General features: G+C 37.2%; 1 protein-coding gene and 1 non-coding gene across 2 annotated transcripts in view; both read right to left on the bottom strand.

Annotated features, from left to right (window-relative positions):
- The window catches only part of HTR1F (5-hydroxytryptamine receptor 1F), a 216060-nt gene that overhangs the window by 68770 nt on the left and 131213 nt on the right, over window positions 1–16077 (bottom strand). The window lies entirely within an intron of this gene.
- LOC115892216 lies at window positions 14009–14134 on the bottom strand. The gene has a single exon (XR_004052104.1). It is a non-coding gene; the product is annotated as a U6atac minor spliceosomal RNA (small nuclear RNA).

Here is a 16077-nt window from a genome sequence, read left to right as displayed (position 1 = left end):
AGTTTCCACTGATGTTGATTACAGTTGAAGAAATCATGAGGAGACAAAAAAATAAAAGAACAAAAAAGAATGAATAAAACCTATGGCACTTAGGGAGCACCATATTCACATTGTAAGAGTTCCAAGGAGAAGAGACCAAAACTAAAAAAAATATTAAAAAGCATAGTAAACCTATTTAATGACATAATAACTGAAAATTTCCCAAGTCTTGAGAGAGTTAAACACATCCAGATCCAAGAAGCTAATAAATTCCTCAATAGATTCAACCCAAAAATGTCCTCTCTGAGGCACATTGTAGTCAAATTGTCAAGTCACAGACAAAGAGAGAATTTTAGAAATAGTAACAGAAAAGCATCAAATCACATATAAGGGAACCCTCATTAGACTGACAACAGATTTCTCTGCAGAAACCATACATACCAGGAGAGAATCGGATTATATGTTCAAAGTGCTGAAAGAAAAAATACTGACAGCCAAGAATAGTGCACCCAGCAATGCTATCCTTCTGAAACTAAGGAGAAATAGTCTTTTCCAGACAAACAAATACATGGAATTTGTCACCACTTGGCCAGCCTTACAAGAAATGCTTAAGAGAGTCTTAGATCTGGAAGTAAAAGGACAATAACTACCATCATGAAAACACATGAAAATATAAAATTCCCTGGTAGAGCAGACACAAAACTGAGAAAGAAACCTTGTCACCACAGAAAGTCACAAAACTGCAAAGGGAAGCAATAAGAAAAAAAGCTACACAAAACAAACTAAAAACAATTAATGGAATTATACAAGTCTTAATCTATCAATAAGAACTTTACAAGTAAACATTAAATTTTCCAGTTAGAAGATATACACTAGGTCAATGGATTAAATAATCAACCCAATTGTATACTTTGTAAATAAAAAATAAAATTGCAAGGCCCTCAACCATCTGGATAGACCCCTCCTCTCATTCAAAGGTTAACCAGAGTTAACCTGAAAATCTAGTTCAGGCCATGATGGAAGAAGGGTTGGACATGCCTCATTATATCCCTCCAGCGTTAACATTAACATAGACTTTAAGTTTGATAAGAAATATTTATAATCTATTCTCTCTGAAGCCTGTTACTTGAAGGCTTCCTCTGTATGATAAAACCTAGGTCTCCATAACCCCCTATTAATATCCAGACATTCCCTTCCACTGACAATAACTCAACCAATTGCCAATCAGAAAAATTTAAAATCTATCTATGATCTGGAAGCCCCTGCTTTGAGGTGTCTGCCCTACTAGATCAAACTAATGTAAATCTTACATGTATTTACTGATATATTATGTTTCCCTGAAATGTATTAAAGCAAGCTGTATCCTGACCACCATGCCATCACGACTATGTCACGGATGTGTCCTTAACCTTGGCAAAATAAACTTTCTAAATTGACTGAGACCTGTCTCAGATATTTTGAGTTCACAACTTTTCATACAGGAAATTCACTTCACTTATAAAGACACACAAGTGAAGATATTTCATGGACTAAAATTGAAAGGATCAAAAAAGATATTTCATGCAAAACTGAACAAAAAATGAGCAGCAGTAGCTATAACTGTATTGGATAAAATAGACTTTAAGTCAAACACCATAAAAAGAGACAAAGAAAGTAATTTTATAGCAATAAAGAGATCAATTTGGCAAGAGGATACAACAATTGTAAACATATATGCACCTCAAACTGGAGCACCCAGATATGTGAAGCAAATATTATTGGAACTAAAGGGAGAGATAAACTCCACTGTAATAATAGTTGGAAACTCCAACACTCTACTTTCAGCATTGGAAAGAGCATCTAGACAAAAATTCACTAAAAGGCATTGGATTCAAACTGTACTATAGACAATATAGAACTAAAACATTTATAGAACATTTCATCCAATTGCTATAGTAAATTCTTCTCATCAGTGCAAAGAACATTTTCTAGGATAGATAATATGTTAGGCCACAAAACAAGTTTCAACAAATTTAAACAAATTGAAATCATATCGAGTATATTTTCTGACCACAATGGAATAAACCTAGAAGTCAGTAACAAGAGAAACTTTGGAAAGTGTACAAATAAATGGAAATTAAACAACATACTGATGAATGACCAATGGATCAATGAACATATTAAGAAGAAAATTTAAAAAATTATTGAAACAAATAAAAACAGAAATATAGCATGCCAAAACCTATGAGATATGGTAAAAGTAGTACCAAAAGGAAAATCTATAGCAATAAACATTTACAACAAAAAGTAGAAAGATACCAAATAAACAACCTAGTGCTGAATCTCAAGGAACTGGGAGAGCATGAGCAAATCAAACCTCAAATTAGTAGAAGAAGAGGAATAATAAAAATCAGAGCAAAAGTAAACAAAATTGAGAATAAAATTACAAAATATAAATGAAACAAAAGTTGTTTTTGTCAAAACAATAAAATCAACAATCATTAGTTAGAAGAAATAAGAAAAAAAGAGAGAAGACACAAATCATAAATGAAAAAAGAGACATTACAATGGAAACCATAAAAACACAAAGGCTCATAAAAATCATAGGCTACCATGGACAATTATACATCAACAAATTGGTCAACCTAGTGGAAATGAGTAAGTTCCTGGACACATACAATTTACGAACGCTGAACAGGAAGAAACAGAAAACCTGAACAGACCAAGAACATGTAATGAGATTGAATCATTAACAAAAAGTCTTCTGAAAAAGAAAAGCCCAGGATGAAATGGCTTCATTGCTGAATTCTACCAAACTACCAATATTTCTCAAAGTATTTCCAAAAATTAAAGACTTGAGAATGCTTCCAAACTTATTCTACAAGGCCAGCATTACCCTGATATCAAAAGCAGACAAGGACACAACATACAAAAGAAAACTACAGGCCAATATCCTCAATGAACAGAGATGCAAACATCCTCAACAAAATACTAGCAAGCCAAATCCAATAGCACTTAAAAATAGCATATAACTGATCAAATGGGATATATCCCAAAGATGCAAGATTGGCTCAACACATGCAAATCAATAAATGTGACATATCACATAAATAGAAGGAAGGATAAAAATTATAAGATCTTCTCAACAGAAGGAGAAAAAGCATTTGCTAAAGTTTAATATCCCTTAATGATTAAAAACTCTTAACAACGTAGGTGTAAAAGAAACATACCTCAAAACAATGAAGTTCATATATGAGAAACCCACAGCTAGCATCATACAGAGTGTGGAAAAATTAAAAACTTTTCCTCTACGAAGCAGAAAAAGACAAAGACGATCACTTTCATATCACTTTTATTCAACACAGCAGTGGAAGTCCCAGCTAGAACACATAGGCAAGAGAAACAAATAAATAAAATCCAAATTGTAAAAAACAAAGTCAAATTGTCCCTGTTTGCAGACATAATTTCATATATAGGAAAACCTAAGGATTCCATCAATAAACTCTTAGAACTGAGAAAAAAATCAGTAACATTGCAGGGTACAAGATCAACATTCAAAAATCAGTAACATTTCTAGAAACCAATACCAAACGAGTTAAAAAAAAAAAGAAAGCAATCTCATTTATAATAGCTATAAAAAATACCTAGCAATAAATATAATCAAAGACCAAAAAAACTCTATGATAAAAGCTATAAAACACTGATGAAAGAAATTGATGAGAACCCCAAAATGGAAAAATATCTTGTATTTATGGATTGTTAAAATGATCATGCCCCACAAGAGATCTGCAGATTCAATGCAATCCTTATTAAAATACCAATAACATGCTTCACAGAAATAAAAAAAATTCTAAAATTCATATGGAAACCACAAAAGACTTTACATGGCCAGTGGAATCCTGAGCAAAAGAAGAAAGCTGGAGGCATCATACTACCTGACTTCAAAATATTCTAAAAAGCTATAGTAACCTAAACAGCATAGCAGTAGCATAATAAAAGATACATAGACCAATGGAACACAATAGGGAACACAGAAATAAATCCACATATTAACAGCCAACTGACAGATAAATACTCCAAGAACATGCACTAGGGAAAGGACAGTCTTAATAAATGTTGCTGGAAAAACAAGATATCCAGAGGAAGAAGAATGAAACTAGATCCCATCTCTCATTATATATAAAAATTTACTCAAAATGGGTTGAAGACTTACATGTAAGACTTACATGTAAGACTAAGAAACGACTAGAAGAAAACATAAACGCTGCATGACATTGGCCCAGGCAAAAACTTTATGAATTTTATAAATAAGATCTCAAAAGTACAGGTAACAAAAGCAAAAACAGATAAATGGATTATACCAACTTAAAAGCTTCTGCACAGCAAAGGTAACAATCACCATAGTGAAGAGACAATCTGCAGAATGGGAGAAAATATTTGCAAACAATTCATCTGACAGGGGCTTAATATTTACAACATAGAAGAAACCCAAACAACTCAAAAGAAAACAAATTTGATTTCAAAATGGGGACTGATATAAATAAAATTTCTGAAAAGATTCCTATAAATGGCCAAGAAGTATATGAAAAAAATGCTCAACACCACTAATCAGGAAAATGCAAATCAAAACCAAAATAACATATCATTTTATCCTAGTTAGACTGGCTATTATATAAAAACAAAAATAACAGATTCTGACAAAGATGGAGAGAACAGGAAACTCTTATGCATTGCTGGTAGAAATGTAAATTAGCATGCTCATTGTGATGAACAGTATGAACTTTCTTCAAGAAACTAAAAGTAGAACTACCATATGATCTAGCAGTCCCACCACTGGGTGATTATATATCTGAAGGAAAGGAAATCAGTATGTGAGAGATATCTGCACTCCCATGTTAATTGCAACACTATTCACAAAAGCAAAGACGGAATCAACCTCTGTGTCCATCAGAAGATGAATGGATAAATAAAATATAGTATATATACATAATGGAGTGCTATTCAACCATGTTGCTAAGCAACATGGACAACCCCTGAAGTCTTTATGTTAAGTAAAGTAAGCAAGGCACAGAAAGACAAATAGCAACATGTTTTCACTTAATATTTCTATGGTACACAAGTCAATCATAGAAGTAGAGAGTGGAATAGTTGTTACTAGAGGCTGGGAAGGATAGAGAGGAGAAAGGGTAGGGAGATATTGGTTAATGAATACAGCTGGATAGGAGGATTCTAGTGTTCTACATCACTATAGAATGATGAGACTCAACAATTATTTATTACATAGTTTCAAATAGCTAAAGAGATGGTTTTGAATCTTTCCAACACAAGGAAATGATAATGGTTTCAGGTTATGGATAGTCTAATTACCTTGATTTGATCATTACACATTGTAAACCTATATGGATATATCAATCACACTGTACCCCATGAACATATACAATTACAGCATGTGTATCAAAAAAGCCATGTTATATCTCAAGTTCTTTCATATGAAAGAGTGTAAGGTAAATCCAATCAATATATTTAAACACTAGATGCCCTGTCATTTTTAATTTTGATATAGGCCGTTAACACAACAAACAGAATTATGTTCTGTTATATTGAATGGTTTAATCTGAATTTTAATGATTCACCTCTAACATCTAGCAATAGACATCTACTTGTAGGTCATCAACAAATATGAAAGATAGCCTCCCTATTTCAGTTATAATGAAACAGTGTGTCATGTATATAATATACAGAATAACATTAAAGACCAAGTATTGAGCTTTAGGGGATGCCATGTGAGACAGTAAGATAGTAAATTAAAACCTAAAGAAAGGATAATCAGAAAGAAAGAGGAGAAGCAAGAGGGAGCAGTATCATCTTGGTTAGAAAAAGTGCATTTTTTAAAAACAGTTTTATTTCAGGTTCAGGGACAGATGTGCAGTTTTGTTATATAGTTATTTGCATCATGCGGGTTGTTGTAGAGATTATTTTGTCACTGAAATACACTACTCAATAGTTTATTTTTATTTTTATTTTTTATTATACTTTAAGTTCTAGGGTACATGTGCACAATGTGCAGGTTTGTTACATATGTATACGTGTGCTGTGTTGGTGTGCTGCACCCATTAACTCGTCATTTACATTAGGTATATCTCCTAATGCTATCCCTTCCCCCTCCCCCCACCCCACGACAGGCCCCGGTGTGTGATGTTCCCCACCGTGTGTCCAAGTGTTCTCATTGTTCAATTCCCACCTATGAGTGAGAACATGCGGTGTTTGGTTTTCTGTCCTTGAGACAGTTTGCTCAGAATGATGGCTTCCAGCTTCATCCATGTCCCTACAAAGGACATGAACTCATCCTTTTTTATGGCTGCATAGTATTCCATGGTGCATATGTGCCACATTTTCTTAATCCAGTCTATCATTGATGGACATTTGGTTTGGTTCTAAGTCTTTGCTATTGTGAATAGTGCTGCAATAAACATACATGTGCATGAGTCTTTATAGGAACATGATTTATAATCCTTTGGGTATATCTTGTGGAATAGTGTCAATAGGATTGGTACCAATTTACCTTTGAATATCTGGTAGAATTTAGCTGTGAATCCATCTGGTACTGGACATGTTTTTGTTGTTGTTGGTAATTCTTTACTTACTATTTCAATCTCTCTGCTTGTCATTGGTCTGTTCAGGGTATCCAACTCTTCCTGATTTAAGCTAGGAGGGTTGTATCTTTTCAAGAATGTATTCATCTATTCTTGGTTTTCCAGTTTATGTGCATAAAGGTATTCATAGCAGCCTTGTATGATCTTTTGTATTTCTGTGGTGTCAGCTGTAATATCTCCCATTTCATTTCCTATTGACCTTATTTAGATTTTTCTCTCTTCTTTTCTTGGTTAATCCTGCTAACAATCTATCAATTTTACTTATCTTTTCAGAGAACCAGATTCTTGTTTCATTTATCTTTGTATTTTTTTGTTCCAATTTCATTTAGTTCTGCTCTGATCTTGGTTATTTCCATTCTGCTGCTGGGTATGGGTTTGCTTTGGTTTTGTTTCTCTAGTTCCTTAAGGTGTGACTTTAGATTGTCTGTGCTCTTTCAGACTTTTTCATGTAGGCATTTAGGGCCATGAACTTTCCTTTTAGCACCGTCTTGACTGTGTCCCAGAGGTTTTCATAGGTTTTGTCATTGCTTTCATTCGGTTTGAAGGATTTTTAAATATCCATCTTGATTTTATTTTTAACCCAATGATCATTAAGGAACAGGTTATTTAATTTCCATGTATTTGCATGGTTTTGGAGGTTCCTTTTGGAGTTTATTTCCAGTTTTATTCCACTGTGGTCTGAGAGAGTGCTTGATATAATTTCAGTTTTCTTAAAATTATTGAGAATCATGTTGTGGCCTATCACATGATCTATCTTGGAGAAAGTTCCATGCGCTGTTGAATAGAATGTTGTTGGATGGAACACTCTGTATATATCTGTTAAGTCCATTTCTCCAGGGTATAGTTTAAATCCATTGTTTCTTTATTGACTTTCTGTCTTGATGACCTGTCTAGTGCTGTCAGTGGAGTACTGAAGTATTATTGTGTTGCTATCTCATTTCTTAGTTCTATTAGTAACTGCTTTATAAAATTGGGAGCTCCAGTGTTAGGTGCATATATATTTAGGATTGTCATATTTTCCTGTTGGACAAGGCCTTTTACCATGATATAATGTCCCTCTTTGTCTCTTTTAACCATTGTTGCTTTAAAGTTTGTTTTGTCTGAAATAAGAATAGCTACCCCTGTCCATTTCCTTGAAATGTCTTTTTCCACCCCTTTAATTTAAGTTTATGTGAGTCCTTATGTGTTAGGTGAGTCTGCTGAAGGTAGCAGATGGTTGGTGAGTTCTTATCCATTCTGAAGTTCTGTATCTTTTAAGTGGAGCATTTAGGCCATTTACATTCAAGGTTAGTATTGAGATGTATCCAGAGAAACTAAGTTACCCTTCCATTCATCATGCTATTTGATGCCTGTGTACCTTGTTTTTTTGTTTTGTTTTGTTTTGTTTTATTTTTGCTTTTTAACTTGCATTTTTTTTATAGGTCCTGTGTGATTTATGCTTTAAAGAGGCCCTTTCTTGATGTGTTTCCAGGATTTGTTTCAAGTCTTAGAGCCCCTTTTAGCAGTTCTTGTAGTAGTGGCTTGGTATGGCGAATTCGCTCATCATTTGTCTGAAAAAGACTGTATCTTTTCTTCATGTATGATGCTTAGTTTCTCTGGATACAAATTTCTTGGCTGACAATTGTTTTGTTTGAGGTGGCTGAAGATAGGGCCCCAGTCCCCTCTAGTTTGTAAGGTTTCTGCTGAGAAATCTGCTGTTAATCTGATAGGTTTTCCTTTATAGGTTACCTAGTGCTTTGTTCTCACAGCTCTTAAGATTCTTTCCTTCATCTTAACTTCAGATTACTTGATGGCAGTGTGGCTAGGTGATTATAATATTTGCGATGAGTTTTCCAGGTGTTCTGTGTGCTTCTTGTATTTGGATTTCTAGGTCTCTAGCAAGGCTGGGGAAGTTTTCCTTGATTAGACCTCCAAATATGTTTTCCAAACTTTTAGATTTCTCTTCTTCCTCAGGAACACCAATTATTCTTAGGTTTGGTCATTTAGGATAATCCCAGACTTCTTGGAGGCCTAGTTCATATTTTCTCATTCTTTTTCTTTGTCCTTGTTGGATTGGGTTAATTCAAAGACCTTTTCTTTGAGCTCTGAATTTCTTTCTTCTATTTGTTCAATTTTATTGGTGAGATTTTCCAGAGCATTTTGCATTTCTATAAGCATGTCCAATGTTTCCTGAAGTTTTGATTGTTTTTTCTTTATGCTCCCTATTTATTTGCATATTTCTCCCTTCACTTCTTGTATTGTTTTTTGGGTTTCCTTGCATTGCACTTAACCTTTCTCTGGTGCTTCCTTGATTAGCTTAATAACTAACCTCCTGAATTCTTTTTTAGGTAAATCAGGGATTTCTTCCTGGTTTGGATTTACTGCTGGTGAGCTAGTGTGATTTTTTTGGGGGGTGTCATGGAACCTTGTTTTGTTATATTACCAGAGTTGGTTTTCTGGTTCCTTCTCCTTTGGGTAAGCTTGTCGGAGGGGAGGTCTAGGCCTGAAGGCTGTTGTTGAGATTCTTTTGTCTCATAGTATGTTCCCTTGATGTAGTATGTCTCATAGTATGTTCCCTTGATGTAGTACTCTCTCCCTTTTCCTATGGATGTGGCTTCCTGAGAGCTGAGCTGCAGTGATTGTTGTCTCTCTTCTCGGTCTAGCCACCCACCAAATTTACCTGGCTCTGGGCTGGTACTGGGGATTGGTTGTCTGCATAGCAGAGTCCTGTGATGTGAACCATCCTTGGGTCTCTCAGCCCTGGATACCAGCACCTGTTCTGGTGGAGGTAGCAGGGAGGTGAAATAGACTCTGTGAGGGTTCTTAGCTTAGGTGGTTTAATGTTCTATTTTTGTGCTGGCTGGCCTCCTGCCAGGGGGGTGGTGCTTACCACAGAGCATCAGCTGTGGTAGTATGGGGAGGAAACGGTGGTGGGCGGGGCCCTAGAACTCCCAAGAGTATATGCCTCTTGTCTTCAGCTACCAGGTGTGTAGGGAAGGCCCATCAGGTGGGGGCAGGGGTAGGCGTATTTAAGCTTAGACTGTCTTTGGACAGTCTTGCTGGGGCTGCTGTGGAGAATGGGGGTGAGGTTCCCGAGTCACTGGAATTGTGTACCTAGGAGAATTATGGCTGCCTCTGCTGAGTCATGCAGGTTGTCAGGGAAGTGGGGGAAAACTGGCAGTTACAGGCCTCACCTGTCTCCCACACAATCTGAAAGGCTGGTCTGACCTGCACCGTGCCCTCTCTAACAGCACTGAGTGTGTTTCTGGGCCATGGGTGGGCAGGGCTTGAGAACTTGCCCCAGGATACCCACCTCAGCTGTGAAAGAAAAGGGCTTTGATTCTTCCCCTGCCCATGGAATCTGCATATCGGATTCATGGCCTCTGCCGAGTTCTGGCCACGAGGCTTCTCGATCAGTTCAAATTGTTATAAAATTCAGCTGGAGATCTCCTTCTCCCTGTGGCCTTTTCCCAGTGCTTCTGGCCAGCCTCCTGAAGCTCCTCTGTGAGGTCAGGCAAAAACGGCTTGGTAAGGGACCCAGCGAGCTTCCAGGGGTTTTCCTGCTGCCTCCTCTACCCCTGTATTAGCTGGGCTCCCTAAATTGACTGAGCTCCAGGTAAGGTCAAAATCTTCTCTTGTAATCTAGGCCTTCAGCTTCCTGGACAATCTCCCTTTCCCACTTTCACAGTTTGGGCATCACAGTATTTGGGGTGTCTGCTGGGTCCTGCAGGAACAATCCACTTCCTTCAGGGGGTCTGCGGATCTTCTCAGGTTTCCTGCTTTATTCCTTCAGTCGTTCTAAAGCAAAAATTCATGATAGGAGCCTCCACATGCTGCTCTGTCCGTCCAAGTTGGAGCTGCAATCTAGTCCTGGCTCCTGTCTGCCATTATCCCTGTGATATTTTGTTTTCTGTTCCTGTGTTAGTTTCCTAATAATGGTCTCCAGCTTTACCCACGTTGCTGCAAAGGACATGATCTCATTCTTTTGTATGGCTGCATAGTATTCCATGGTGTATTTATTGTACCACATTTATTTTATCCAGTCTGCCATTGATGGACACTTAGGTTGATTCCTTTTTTTTTTTTTTGCTATTGTGAATAGTGGTGCAATGAACGTATGCATACATGTGTCTTTATAACAGAACAATTTATGTTTCTTTGGGTATATATCCAGTAATGGGATTGCTGGGTCAAATGGTATTTCTATTTTTAGGTCCTTGAGGAATTGCCACATGGTCTTTCACAATGGTTGAACTACTTTACACTCCCACCAACAGTGTATAAGTGCTCCTTTTTCTCTGCAACCTCGCCAGCATCTGTTATTTTTTTACTTTTTATTAATAGCCACTCTGACTGGTGTTACTGGGTCTCTCATGGTGGTTTGGATTTGCGTTTCTGTAATGACCAGTGATGTTGAGCTTTTTTTGGTATCATTGTTGGCCACATGTATGTCTTCTTTTGAAAGGTGTCTGTTCATGACCTTTGTCCGCTTTTTAATGGGTTTTTTTGTGGTTGTTGTTTCTTGTGAAGTATTTTAGGTTCCTTATTGATGCTTAATATTTGACCTTCGTCAGATGCATGGTTTGCAAAAATTTTCTTCCATTCTGTAGATTGTCTGTTCAGTCTGTTAGTAGTTTCTTTTGTTGTATGGAAACTCTTAAGTTTAATTAGGCTCCATTTGTCAGTTTTTGCTTTTGTTGCAATTGTTTTGAGGTCTTCATCATAAAATATTTGCCTATTTATCTGTCCTGAATCATATTGCCTAAGTTGACTTCCAGGATTTTTATAGTTTTGGGTTTTACACTGAAGTCTTCAATCCATCTTGGGTTGATTTTTTCATGTGGCATAAGGAAGGAATCCAATTTCAGTTTTCTGCGTATGACTAGCCAGTTATCCCAACACAATTTATTGAATAGGGAGTCCTTTCCTCATTGCTCGTTTTTGTCAGCTTTGTCAAAGATCAGTCATTTAGGTGTGCAGCCTTATTTCTCAGCTCTCCATTGTTCCATTGTTCTATGTGTCTGCGTTTGTACTAGTACCATGCTGTTTTGGTTACTGTAGCCCTGTAGTGTAGCTTGAAGTTTAGTAGCATCATGCTTCCTGCGTTTTTTTTTTTTTTTTTTTTTGCTTAGGAATGCCTGGACTATTCAGACTCTTTTTTTTTTAAACTTTATATGAACTTTTAAATAGTTTATTTTTCTAGTTCTGTGAAGAATGTCATTGGTGGTTTGACAGGAATAGCATTGAATCTGTAAATTGCTTTGATCAGTATGGCCAATTTAATGATATTGGTTCTTTCTATCCATGAACATTGAATGTTTTTCCATTTGTTTGTATCATCTCTGATTTCTTTGAGCAGTGTTTTGAAGTTCTACTTGTGGAGATCTTTCCCCTCCATGGTTAGCTGTACTCCTGGGTATTTTATCCTTTTTTTTTTTTTTTTTTAGCAATTGTGAATGGGACTGTCCTCCTGATTTGACTTTCATCTTGGCTGTTATTGGTTTATAACAATACTAGTGATTTCTGCACATTAATTTTTTATCCTGAAACTTTGCAAAGTTTTTTTTTTTTTTTTTTTTTTTTTAATTAGCTCGGGGAGCTTTTGTGCTTCAACTATGGGGTTTTCTAGATATAGAATCATGTCATCTGCAAACAGGGATAGTTTGACTTCCTCTCTTCCTATTTGGATGCCCTTTATTCTTTCTCTTCCCTGATACGGTCAGGACTTATAATAATATGTTGAATAGGAGTTGTGAAAGAGGACATTCTTGTTATGCTGATTTTCAAGCGGAATGCTTCCAGCTTTTGCCCATTCAGTATGATGTTGGCTGTCAGTTTGTTATAGATGGCTCTTATTATTTTGAGATATATTTCTTCGATACCCAGTTTATTGAGGGTTTTTAACATGAAAGGAAGTTGAATTTTATCAAAAGTCTTTTCTGCATCTACTGAGAGACAATCACAGTTTTTATATTTAATTCTGTTTATGTGGTTAATCTTATTTACTGATTTGTTTATGTTGAACAAATCTTGCATTCCAGGGATAAAGCCTACTTGATTGTGGTGGATTAGCTTTTTGATGTGCTGTTGGATGCAGTTTGCGAATATTTTATTGAGGATTTTTGCATCGATATTCATCAAGGATATTGGCCTTTTTTGTTGTGTCTCTGCCACATTTTGGTATTAGGATAATGCTGGCCTCATATCCCTTCTCAATTTTCTGAAATAGTTTTGGTAGAAATGTTAACCAGCTATTTGTACAACTGGGGCAGTTCTGCTGTGAACCTGTCTGGTCCTGATAGGCTATTTATTACTTATTCAGTTTTGGAGCTTGTTAATTGTCTATTCAGGGAATCAATTTCTTTTTGGTTCTGTCTTGGGAGGGTATATGTGTCCAGGAATTTATCCATCTCTTCTAGGTTTTCTAGATTGTGTGCACAGAGGTGTTCATAGTAGCCTCTAATGGTTGTTTGTATTTCTGTGTGGTCCGTGGTAACATCCCCTTTGCCATTTCTAATTCTGTTTATTTGGATCTTCTCTTTTTTCTTCTTTGTTAGTCTAGCAGTGACCTATCTTGTTATTTTTTTTAGAAAACAAACTCCTAGATTTGTGAATCTTTTGAGTGTTTTCTCGTGTCTTGATCTCTTTTGATTAAGCTCTGATTTTGTTTTTTTCTTGTCTTCTGCTAGCTTTTTGGTTTGCTTTTGCTTCTCTAGTTCTTTTAGTTGTGATCTGTCAATTTGAAATTATTCTAACTTTTTTGATGTAGGCATTTAGTGCTATGAATTTCCATCTTAATATTGCCTTAGCTGTGTCCCAGAAATTCTGGTATGTTGTATCTTTGTTCTCATTAGTTTCAAAGAACTTGATTTCTGCCTTAATTTCATTATTTACTCAAAAGTCACTGAGGAGCAGGTTGTTTAATTTCCATGTATTTGGATGGTTTTAAGCAATTTTTAAAGTATTGATTTCTATTTTTATTGTTCTGCAGTCCAAGCGTATGTTTAGCATGATTTCTGTTCTTTTGAATTTGCTGAGGATTGTTTTATGTCTGATTGTGTGTTCAGTTTTAGAGTATGGGCCACGTAGTGATGGGAAGAATTTATATTCTGTTGTTTTTAGGTGCAGGTAAGATACGTTTGGTCCAATGTTGAGTTTAGGTTCAAAATATCTCTGTTAATTTTCTGCCTCAATGATCTGTCTAATACTGTCAGTGAAGTGTTGAAGTCTCCCAGTATTATTGTGTGGGAATCTAAGTCTCTTTGTAGATCTCTAAGAACTTGCTTTAGGAATCTGGGTGCCTCTGTGTTGGGTGCATATATATTCATGATAGTTAGGTCTGCTTGTTGAATTGGACCCTTTACTATTATGTAATGCCCTCCTTTGTCTTTTTTGATCTTTGTTGGTTTCACGTCTGAAAAAAATGATGGTTAGATGCCACAAAATAGGTGGCAATGTCTTAACCATATATGTCTTGTCATGCCCGAGGGCCTCTTCCATCCTTGTCAAGGAGTGTGGTAACCTTTTCTCCTTTCATACAACACAGGAAAAGTTTCAAGTTGTAATTGGTTCCAAATAATTTGGGATAAAAAGCTTCCTTAAATTTGTCAAGAAAAGAGAGAATGTATACTTAGGAGAGTAATATCAATATGTATATGAAGAATAAGAAGGGATATGTTTAGATATTTAAACAGCTAAAAGAATAAATAATATAGAAAATTATTATAGATAACATAGGATACAATTTTGGCAGGAAGTATGGTACAGATTGTAGTTAGTCTGTATTAAGAATAGATTCATCTGTTAATCAGTTAATATATATTAATCAAATAATAAGAAGAATAAAAGACCATGGAGTATGCTTGAAGAAAGCTGGATAGTATACTCTTTTGTCATTTTCCTCTTTCTCCTGGTGAAGACCTTCATGCCAGTGTAATGGTTGGAGCAACAGCAGTTCTTAGACCAACTGAGAGACTTTGAAAATAAAGTCATGAATGGAGGACTATAGCAGAAAGGTAGGAGCCTGGATTTCTGAAGACATTGTGGCGCTGTCAGTTTAGACCTAGGTTTGAAGCTTAGCTTGTTCACATAAAAGAAAAAATAAACTTCTATCATGGTTTAGAAAATCTTACTTTTGGGGGCGGAGCAAGATGGCCGAATAGGAACAGCTCCAGTCTCCAACTCCCAGTGCGAGTGACACAGAAGACTGGTGATTTCTGCATTTTCAACTGAGGTACTGGGGTCATCTCACTAGGGAGTACCAGACAATCGGTGCTGGTCAGCTGCTGCAGCCCGACCAGTGAGAGCAGAAGCAGGGCGAGGCATCGCCTCACCTGGGAAGTGCAAGGGGGAAGGGAATTCCTTTTCCTAGCCGGGGGAACTGAGACACACAACACCTGGAAAATCAGGTAACTCCCACCCCAATACTGCTCTTTAAGCAAACGGGCACACCAGGAGATTATATGCCACACCTGGCCGGGAAGGTCCCAAGGCCACAGAGCCTCCCTCATTGCTAGCACAGCAGTCTGCGATCTAACCGCACGCAAGGCAGCAGTGAGGCTGGGGGAGGGGCGCCTGCCATTCTGAGGCTTAAGTAGGTAAACAAAGCTGCTGGGAAGCTCGAACTGGGTGGAGCTCACAGCAGCTCAAGGAAACCTGCCTGTCTCTGTAGACTCCACCTCTGGGGACAGGGCACAGCTAAACAACAACAACAACAAAAAGCAGTAGAAACCTCTGCAGACGCAAACGACTCTGTCTGACAGCTTTGAAGAGAGCAGTGGATCTCCCCACACAGAGGTTGAGATCTGAGAATGGACAGACTGCCTACTCAAGTGGGTCCCTGACCCCTGAGTAGCCTAACTGGGCGACATCCCTCACTAGGGGCAGTCTGACACCCCACACCTCACAGGGTGGAGTACACCCCTGAGAGGAAGCTTCCAAAGTAAGAATCAGACAGGTACACTCGCTGTTCAGCAATATTCTATCTTCTGCAACCTCTGCTGCTGATACCCAGGCAAACAGGGTCTGGAGTGGACCTCAAGCAATCTCCAACAGACCTATAGCTGAGGGTCCTGACTGTTAGAAGGAAAACTATCAAACAGGAAGGACACCTATACCAAAACCACATCAGTACATCACCATCATCAAAGACCAGAGGCAGATAAAACCACAAAGATGGGGAAAAAGCAGGGCAGAAAAGCTGGAAATTCAAAAAATAACAGCACATCTCCCCTGCAAAGGAGCGCACCTCATTGCCAGCAATGGATCGAAGCTGGTCAGAGAATGACTTTGATGATATGAGAGAAGAAGGCTTCAGTCCATCAAACTTCTCAGAGCTAAAGGAGGAATTACGTACCCAGTGCAAAGAAACTAAAAATCTTGAAAAAAGAGTGGAAGAATTGACAGCTAGAATAATTAATGCAGAGAAGGTCATAAATGAAATGACAGAGATGAAAACCATGACACGAGAAATACGTGACAGATGCAC

This window comes from Rhinopithecus roxellana, chromosome 1 (genome assembly GCF_007565055.1).
Source record: "Rhinopithecus roxellana isolate Shanxi Qingling chromosome 1, ASM756505v1, whole genome shotgun sequence".
Classification (NCBI taxonomy): Eukaryota; Metazoa; Chordata; class Mammalia; order Primates; family Cercopithecidae; genus Rhinopithecus; species Rhinopithecus roxellana.
The sequence above is the reverse complement of the archived record's forward strand: the minus strand, read 5'-3'. Positions and strand labels throughout refer to the sequence as shown.